Raw genomic sequence first — 9,964 nt, 5'->3', positions numbered from 1 at the left:
AGGACTTTGAACATAAATGCATGTTGAATTTTGTCAAAGGCCTTCTCTGCATCTATTGAGATGACCATGTGGTTCTTGTCTTTGAGCCCATTTGTATGATTCATGATGTTTATTGACTTACGTACATTGGATCATCCCTGCATCTCTGGGATAAAGCCGACTTAATCATGGTGGATGATTTTTTTGATGTGTGTCTGTATGCAGTTTGCAAGTATCTTGTTGAGAATTTTTGCATCTATGTTCATTAAGGATATGGGTCTATAGTTTTATTTTTTGGTTGTTTGAAGCCAGGTTTGTGATCCCTGGCTTTGGTATTAGAGTGATGCTGGGTTCATAGAAGGAATTTGGAAGTTCTCCCTCCATTTCTATCTTTTTGAATAAATTAAGTAGTATTGGATGTAGATCTTTTTTAAATGTCTGATAGAATTCTGCTGTAAATCCATCTGGCCCTGGGCTTTTTTTAGTTGGGAGGTTTTGTATTACTGTTTCAATTTCTTTTTGTGTTATGGGTCTGTTTAAGCTGTTAATCTCTTCTTGGTTTAGTTTTGGTGGTTCCCATGCCTTTAGACATCCATCCATTTATAGGTTTTTAAAGTATTCCCTTATAATGTTCTGTATTTTTCTGGTGTGTCTGTTTTGATGTATCCCCTTATATCTCTGATTTTGTTGATTTGGAGGTGCTCTTTCTTTCTTTTGGTTAACTGGGCCTGTGGTCTGTCAATCTTTTTTTTTTTTTTTGGTCTTTTTGAGACAGAGTTTCCCCGTAGCCCCAGCTGCCCTGGAACTCACTATGTAGACCAGGCTGTCTTTGAATTCACAGAGATCCGGCTGCCTCTTCCTCCTGAGTGCTGGGATTAAAGGCGTTTGCCACCACACCCAGCCTGTCCATCTTTTTTTTATCTTTTCAAAGAACCAGCTCTTGGATTCATTGATTCTTTGTATTGTTTTCTTTGTTTCGATTTCATTAATTTCTGCCTGATTTTTGTTATTTCTTCTTGTCTGCTGGGTTTGGGTTTCATTTGTTGTTGCTTTTCAAGTGTGTTGAGTTGCAACATTAAGTCATATATTTGTGTTTTTTCCGATATTTTGATGTAGGCATTTAGAGCTATAAACTTCCCTCTAAGAACAGCTTTCAGTGTGTCCCAGAGGTTTTGTTTTGCTCTATTGTCCTTTTCATTTAGTTCCAGGAATACTTTTATTTCTTTCTCAATTTCTCTTTTGACTCATTGATCATTCAGGCGTGTGTTGTTTGATCTCCATGTGTTCATGTGGTGATTAGGGATTCTTCTGGTGTTGGTTGTAAGCTTTATTGCAGTGTGGTCTGATAGAATGCATGGAATTATTTCAATCTTTTTGTATTTGTTGAGGTTGTTTTGTGCCCCAGTATATGGTCGATTTTGGAGTAGGTTCCATGGGGTGCTGAGGAGAAAGTATGTCCTGATATATGGTTTTGTTTAATTCAGATGTCTCTCTGTTAAGTCTCTGGCCTGTTGACCTATCTAATGGAGATAGTGGGGTATTGAAGTCCCCCACTATTAATGAGTTGGGGTTAATTTGGGTCTTAAAGTCCTGTAGTATTGTTTTTATGAAGTTGGGTGCCTCAGAGTTTGGTGAATATATGCTCATGATTGTAATATCTTCTTGATTTATTATTCCTTTGATCAGAATGAAGTGCCCCTCTTTATCTCTTCTGATTAGTTTTAGTTTAAAGTCTACTTTGTCACATATTAGAATTTCAATGCCTGCTTTTTCCTTAATACCATTTTCTTGGTATATTTTTTTTTCCAACCTTTCACTTTAAGATAATGCCTGTCTTTGAAAGTGAGATGAATTTCTTGAGACAAAAAAAGATGGGTTTTGTTTCTTAATCCATTCACCTAGCCTGTGTCTTTTGCCTGGGGAGTTCAGTCCATTAATATTTAAAGTTATTGATGAAAGATGAATATTGAATCCTGTCATTTTTATTTCTGTTCACCATGCCATTGTCTTGGGATTCTTCACCTACCTGTATGCCTATGATTCACATGTTTGTCTTTTTATGGTATCACTCAATTCCTGCATATTCCATTCTTGTGATTTCTGAAATTTTTCATAGTCTTTGCTTGAGTGGTCCAATTCATCCACTTCATCTTCCAGTCTTGATACTCTGTTTTCCACTTCGTTCATCCTATTGGTGAGGCTTTCTCCTGTCATTTCTAATTGGTTTACTGAGTGTTTCACTTCCTTCTTCATTTCAGCCTAAGTAGTCTTCAACATTTCTAGCTCTTTTCTGAATTCATTCAGAAGTTTATCCCTATCTCCTTTCAGTTCTTTGATTTCTTTTTGTTTTCTCCTCTAGAGGACTATTGGTATTTGGTGGGGATATGTTACTTTGGTTTTTCATGTTATTATTTTTTCTCTGTGATTTTGACATGTGAATTTCTTTTGTAGTTTCTGATTCTTATGTGAGACTCAAGTTTAAGTCTGCTCCTTTTTGTGAACCTTATGTGTCTTCCAGGTTTACTTTTTGGGCATGAAAATCTTGTTCGTCTAAGCTTCCAGTTCTCTCTTTTGATTTTATGTTGAAGTGGCCAGATTGCTTTTGTCTTCAGGACTTCCCAAAGAGGCCCAATTCAGATGAGGGTCAGATGTTTTCAGGCTTTCTCCTAAGGTCTGGATCCCTCCAGGAATGATTTTGGCCTCAAGAATTTGGGGATTGGACTGGCCGGGGAGCAGGGCCCAGGAAAGATGCTGGTCTAGGGTACCTGGTGGCCAGTGCCACCCAGAGATGCATAGGGAGATGGGGACAGGAAGAGGCCCCAAGGGCTCCTGGGGACTGCACTGAGGAACTGGGTTGGTCTGGATGCAAAGGATCAGGAAAAGGAAAGGTCAGTCCTGGAGTCCAGGAAAGAGGCTACCAGGCTGTGCAGCCCAGGGAAACAGAGGATGGTGAGGGCGGGGCCAGGCCCAGAGGGCTCCTGGGAATTCCAGAAGGAACTGGGGTGGTCTGGATGCAAAGGATCAAGAAGCAGTGGTGGTTCTCCCGGTGTCTGGGGTGCCAAGACAAGGAATGAGACAGGTCTCAGGCTAGGAAGTGAGACAGTCAGGGTAGATGGGAGAGTTAATGAGGCTGGGGGAGTGGTCAAGACGTAGGGGGGGCACGATAGACTTACCCCGGAGAGAGGCGTGCTGGTGGGAGAGAACTTTTTTTTTTTTCATCTTATAATACTGACTGGGGTATGATGAAATCTCAAAGTAGTTTTGATTGGCATTTCCCCAGTGGTTAAGGATGTTGAACATTTAAAAAATATTTATCAGTCATTTGCATTTCATCTTTTGAGTTCTTTATCCTATTTTTAAATTTGATTGTTTTCTTGATGTTTAGTTTTTTGAGTTATTTGTATATTCTATCTAGGATACACACTCTGTCAGGGATATAGTTGGTAAATCTATTTTTTCCTTGTTCTGAAGGTTACTGCTTCACTCGAATAATGTTGTCCTTTGCTGTAGAGAAGCGTTTTAGTTTCATGTGTCCCGTTTGTCAACTGTTGGTTAAGGCCTGCATTATCTGGGTCCTGTTATTCTTTCCTGTGCCCTGAAGTTCAAATGCATTCCCTTCTTTCTACTCTTTCAGATTCAGGGTATTATGTCTTCACAATGGTATATTATTCAGCTGTTAGGGAAAATGAAATTATGAAATTTGGAGGCAAGAAGATTATCGTAAGTGATGTAACTTAGACCCAAGAAGACAAACATCATGTATTTTCTTTCATAAGTGGGTGCTAGCTTTGAATCTTCAGATATGTTTGTTTCATTTGGAAAGTCAATAGAGGTCAGGAAACTAGTAAGGGGAGAGGGCATCTTTAAAGGGAGAGGAGATAGAATGATCTAAAGAGGGACAGGGGAATAAAGTAATAGAAAGGATTAAATGGAGTAGGTGATGGGAGAACAGGGTAGAGGAGGGAGTTTTGGGGAGGGACAACTAACACTAAAGGCCTTTTGAAAAAGTCATATCGTCATCTACTACTGTAGATATATCTTAAAATATATACATAGACATCTATAAATGGAGTTTAAGTGGAGCTACCCTATAACGGGGTGACAATGCCCCTACTAACTAGATGCCACAGACAAGCAAATAAAAAGCCCAGTGCCAGGAATGGGTTACCTCTTTTGGGCCGGGTAGACCCTTAAACATGCTGGCTATTACCATTGCTCTTGATTACCCTTCAGAACTTGACAGTAAGACTTTATTGCTGAAGACATTATATACTTGAGTCATAGAATGTAGAGAAATCAAGCTAGTATTGACCTTGAAGCTCATCCCTAGAGAAAAGCAATCATTGATTTTACCCACTTGTGAAACCTGCAACCTATATTAATGACTGGCCTGGAAAGATATGCCCACTGGTGCAGTAGTGACACAAATGTTATAGGAGTAACCAATCATTTTCTGATTAGATTTAGACTTGTTCTACAAGATGGAACCCATACCTAGCACTGTTATTGGGCCAAGAACCTGTGGCTACATGTGCCATAGATTGTAGGGGAGGTCATTCTACTATTATTCTCTAAATGGACATAGTATTAAGCTCACTTCTAATGACTTACCATTATACCTGTACAGTAAATGGTGGTTAAGACAGAGGCCCACAACTGGCCAACAATCAGAAAATAAGGGACTGTGGAGACAGCCCTAAATGGGGCATCTATACCACATCCCTTTCCCCAAGGCTCAGAGATCAACCTGGAAGGGGAGGTGGGAAGATTATAAGAGAAAGAGGTGGTAGCTGACTACAAGGAAACAGTGTAATTCAGACACAACAGGGCAGATGCACTCATGAATTCACAGTGATTATGAAAGCATGTACTAGACCTATGTAAGTTCAAGCCAGACAAAATCCCAGCATGGAGGGGGTAGGCAAGAAGTCCAACCCATAGCTGAGGAGGTATTGGAAATTGATGACTGCTGGGAAGTGGAGAATTAGCTTTCTTTAAGGGTATGACCCATGGTAGGTTGACCACACTCCAGGGGATGGACCTATACCCATGAGTATTTGAGTAACACAAATTGGACTCAATAGACTTAAAAAAATGATGAGATGAACTTGTGTGTGTGTGGGGGGAGTAAGAAGGTGGAGATGGATTTGAGAGGAGATGAGGGAGAGGGTCAATATGAACAAAATACATTGTATGAAAAAAATTAATAAAATATTTTTCTTTAAAAAGATTTGTAAATAGTCTCCAACTCTCAGTGACTTGTACAATTGTCCCACTTTACTACCATAGTGAGAAAGATATATGCAGCCAGCAGAAGCCGTGATTTTGGCTCTTTGGTTCTTATTTGGGGTTACTGATATGTAGTACGAGCCTCTCTGGAGATACTGAGCAGCAGCAGCCATTTGCAGCAACTGGTCAGCCACATCAGGAGAAGCATGAGGTTCATAGCCTACTGTGCTACTGACCTGTGATACTTGGGAGGTTAGGCATTTCAGTGCATTTCAACTTACCATATTTTCAACTGATCCTGCATCCTGTTTATGGAGACACAAATTCATCATAAATTGAGGCACATATGTCCTTCCTGAGTTTCTAGGTGGAAACATAGAAGTACAATGTAAGGAAGGTCTTGTTTTAGTTTTTGAGGGGCAGGGATTGTCCATCAGACTCTGCCCATATCCAAGTTTATAGACAAGACCTGGGCCTCAGCATGACAAGAAGAAAGAACCCCCAGTTCAGTTGAACTTGGTGACATGAGAAACAGCATGTGGAAGGAGAACAAAGAGAAGAATCGGTCAGGGGAAGGAGTTTCCCTTACGTACAGTTCAGGTGATGAAGAGGATATTTGGTAGAAGACTGAAAAAAATGTTCATTCTTGAATGGAGTTGTGTTGGTTTGAATGAGAAGTGTCCTCATAGGCTCAAGCATTTGAACATTTGGTTGGTTGGTGGTGCTGTTTGAGGAGGGTCATGGAAAACCTTTAGGAGGTGTGGCCTAGCTGGAGGAAGCACATCTCTGGAGGTGGGCTTTGAGTGTTTATAGCCTTGCCCCATTTCCAACTCTCTCTCTGTTTTCCTGCAATTGCTTGAAGATGTGAACCCTCAGCTTTCAGCTCTGGCCATCTCTGCTGCCATGCCTTCCCCCACCATGATGGACTCTTATCCCTCTGGAACTGTAAGTCCAAATAAACTCTTCCATTTACAAATTGCCTTGGTCATGGTGTTTTATCACAACAGAGAAAAGCAACTAAACCACAAGTATTAAAAAGGAATATGGATCCGGGGCTGTACCTCAGTGATACTCTATTTGTCTAATATATGTGAGATCCTGGTTTCAATTCCCAGTAGAGATTAAGAAAATGTATGAGATGATACTGACAGAATAGAATGGATCCGTTGAAGTAGAGAAAAGGGAAGTGAATGTGACAGAAAGAAAGAGGCCATAACCAGAATGGGATACTGAAACTTAACACAACAGGGTGAAGGTGAGGCCACAGGTGGACAAGCTGCAGGAGAGTCCCCAGAGGGGGAACTCCACACCAAGGAACCGTGTCCTGGAGTGCTGGGAAATTGTGGGGCGCACTGGTGGCATCATTCATGCTACCAAGTGGGTGGCCATGAACTAGGGAACTGGGTTCAAATTCATCAGCATTTTAAGATCACATTGTGGGCATTTGAAATATTTATTTATACTGAGTTTTTCTATGCCTTTTATGCAGTGTTGTTACTATATAGTACAGGAGGGCTGGTACATATACACACATAATTCACAATAGAAGATAACTTTCATATTTCTTGTGCATGTGTATACACTATTCTTTACATATATACAATCTTGATTCTAAGAGGTATAGAAGATTATAGAATTAAATTGTCTAATCACTATTTTTTTTGTTACTTTGTACCACAAACACCTTTTAGAATAGTAATGCTTCTGCTACCCACACTGAAACAGGAACCTTAAAACAATAGATTACAAAGAATTAAAATTTCCCCAAGAATATTATGCCAAGGGCCCTGGTGCTGGAGGACAAGCTTTTCATTCAGGGAGTGATTTCATGCAATTCTGTCAGCTTATCTGACAGGTAAATTAACACATGAATATTTCCTGAGTTTTGCTTCATATCAAAAGGAATAAGAGATAGTTTATTCTGGAGCCAAATATGAGTGACCATGGCCTGGGAACACAGGTTCAGGTTGCCCCAAATACAACATTCCAAGTTCAGGTTACCCCAAGTACAACATTCCAAGTTCAGGTTACCCCAAGTACAACATTCCAAGGTAGTAACAGTTTCATAAGGTTTTTATAGCAACAGAAGAAAGGAAAATTATAAAACAAGGCATCTTCCCAAAACATTAGTAGAAACATCAGGTAGGTGGTTTATGGCAAAGCCCGGAAATCTCTGCTAGAGGTCCCAGATGTTATATGGTGACACTTGTAGCTTTTGGGTTGGTGGAAGCTAGGGGTCAGTCTGTTTTATTCTAAAAACTACTAGTCATAAGCATGTTGGTCATGTACAGAGGCGGACAACACATGGCTATTAAAGGTGCTGAAGATAGCTCAAGATAATTTTGGCTTCCAACCTGCAATATTTCAGCTTTCCATCATCAGCCAATCAGCCTGTAGGGGTTTCTGGGAACCTTAGTTAACTATTAGAACACTGCTTACAGGAAGGGCAGAGAGAAACTAAGAGGATTTCTCTTCAAGCTTTGGGCCCAATTGTAAATAAATTTATTTTCCTTTATGATTTCTTTTTACCAATTTCTTTAAAGGATGCAGGGAAATGAAGGCAGTGGCTTATGGATCCAAGGACCTGATAATCCCATTCAATATATTTACTAAGAAGTGCAAACTTTTTTTTTTTTTTTCGGTATACTCCTTCCTCACATTCCCTCCATTTTTTTTTTGTCTTTTTGAGACAGGGTCTCCCTGTAGCCCCAGCTGTTCTGGAACTCACTATGTAGACCAGGCTGGCCTTGAACTCACAGAGATCCGCCTGCCTCTGCCTCCCAAGTGCTGGGATTAAAGGCGTATGCCACCATGCCCGGCTTCCCTCCATTTTTATAGCTGAACAATATGTAAAATACACAAATGGACATTACATGCTGGAGATTTTCCTTTTTAGCATCTGTCTAACTTTAGTTCTATATTAAGTATATGTGTAATGCTCATACCATTTTCATGTTGATGTCTGCGGCCAACTACAAATATTAGAAGTTCCATGTCCCCACAGAGTTTTCTCACTTTTCATATTAACTACAGGTTTGGAAACCTTCCCCAACCCAGACTCATGCTTGAGAATTTGCTTGCAGAATTCCTAGAACTCACAGAAAGGTATTACATGACCACTTAGGAGCCAGAAGGAAGCACACAGACTGAAGTAAGCTAAGAGGAGGCACTCCAGGGTTGATCTGGGTAGATAAAAAATTTGGTGTTCCCATTGGCCAGTCTCCTCGGAGTCAGGCTGCATTGCTTTCCCGGTATTATTCTATCGGGGATGTACGGAGTCTGGTGTTCTTGCTGCTGTCCTGTGATGCAGGCATGACCAGTAGGCACAGAGAATAGCTTAGCCACCTGGGATCCCATTTGACTTGAGCTTCACACACACCTCTCTTCTAATAACACACTTAGCACGAGACCCTTACTTTTACCATGTGTACATATCCCACTATGAACAACGCAAGTACCAATCTAGTAACAACCAAGGGCCTCTACTTGCAATGCACTGCATCCACAATCTTCTCTGAACAGTAGAATAAGTTTCTCTTCCCCCTACTGATCATCAAAAATGGATAGATTCTAACCAAATATATACAGCATGAGAGTATGACTGTGGATCTGGTTTGAACTGACTTTGGGTACATGTGCACAATATGACAATCCTCAGAGTGAACAATTTAAGGGGAATCTTCTATTTACCATCTTATGCCTATGCATAATTGGGTGTGCATATGACTAAAATCAGGTGCACTATGGGAAGGGACACAAGCAGTAGAGAAATAGTTATGTAATTTAATCTATCAATCAAAACAGTGAGCCACCCAAGCTATGTCCCTTAGCAAAGAAACTCCTCTCCAACTCCAAAATAGGACACCTGAATAATACTTGGGGCCTTGACTACCAACACTCATGTGGAAGGTTGTTCACTTTTGACAGTGTATTTCTGAAATGTACTATGACTTTGCTTTTGAATAAAGTTTCCTTACTGCTTTGCAAATCTCTGTGTGCCTATTTCAGTGTTTTGAAAAAGACACCAAGAACCTGGCCCAGACAGTAACTCCCGTGGCAGATATAACAATGTGATGACATCCAAGTCAATGATGCCACAGGGCTAAAAGCCTACACCTTACTCAAACTGGGTTTGTTTTTTGTTTTTGTTTTCTGGTGTGGCCAGACCTGACTCTTAGCCTTATTGTGAAACTGTTTCCTGTGATCCTGGGCTTCTGAGCAAAGATGTCCTTATCAGGCAAGATTGTTCCCAGGCCTAGATTACTTTCTGGAAGGTAAGTGCAAAAGCCACCTTTGGGGCAAAGCTGTGCTCTGCCCTATACAAAGCTTTGCTTGTCTAAAGCTTCTGCTGCAGCAGATCCCACATCTTGGACTCCTCAGAACAGTATTCCCTAAGATCAAGCACAATGATTTTACTTTTACACTTTACAACTCCAACCAAAATGCAACCAAAACCGAAAGAGAAAAAAGTCAAAGCTTCCAAGGCAATTCATTAACAGAAATACAACAAAACTCTAACACTCACACACAAAACCAAATAAAAATGAAAACTCAAAGTCTGTCTTGAAAAATTACTCATGTACCAAGTGATGCAACTGTAAACGTTTTGCTTTTCCACTTCTACCAAATTTCTCTATAACCAGTTTTATGTATGTGAAATTTTGAGATGCTCTGTATAAATAAAAGCATAATTCTCTTCAGGGGTGTCTCTCAGTCAGCACTTCAAAATAATAAACAAACGCAATCAGGGATGTGA

The sequence above is a fragment of the Nannospalax galili genome, unplaced genomic scaffold, assembly GCF_000622305.1.
Source record: "Nannospalax galili isolate Female #2095 unplaced genomic scaffold, S.galili_v1.0 scaffold476, whole genome shotgun sequence".
NCBI classification, from domain to species: Eukaryota; Metazoa; Chordata; class Mammalia; order Rodentia; family Spalacidae; genus Nannospalax; species Nannospalax galili.
The sequence above is the reverse complement of the archived record's forward strand: the minus strand, read 5'-3'. Positions refer to the sequence as shown.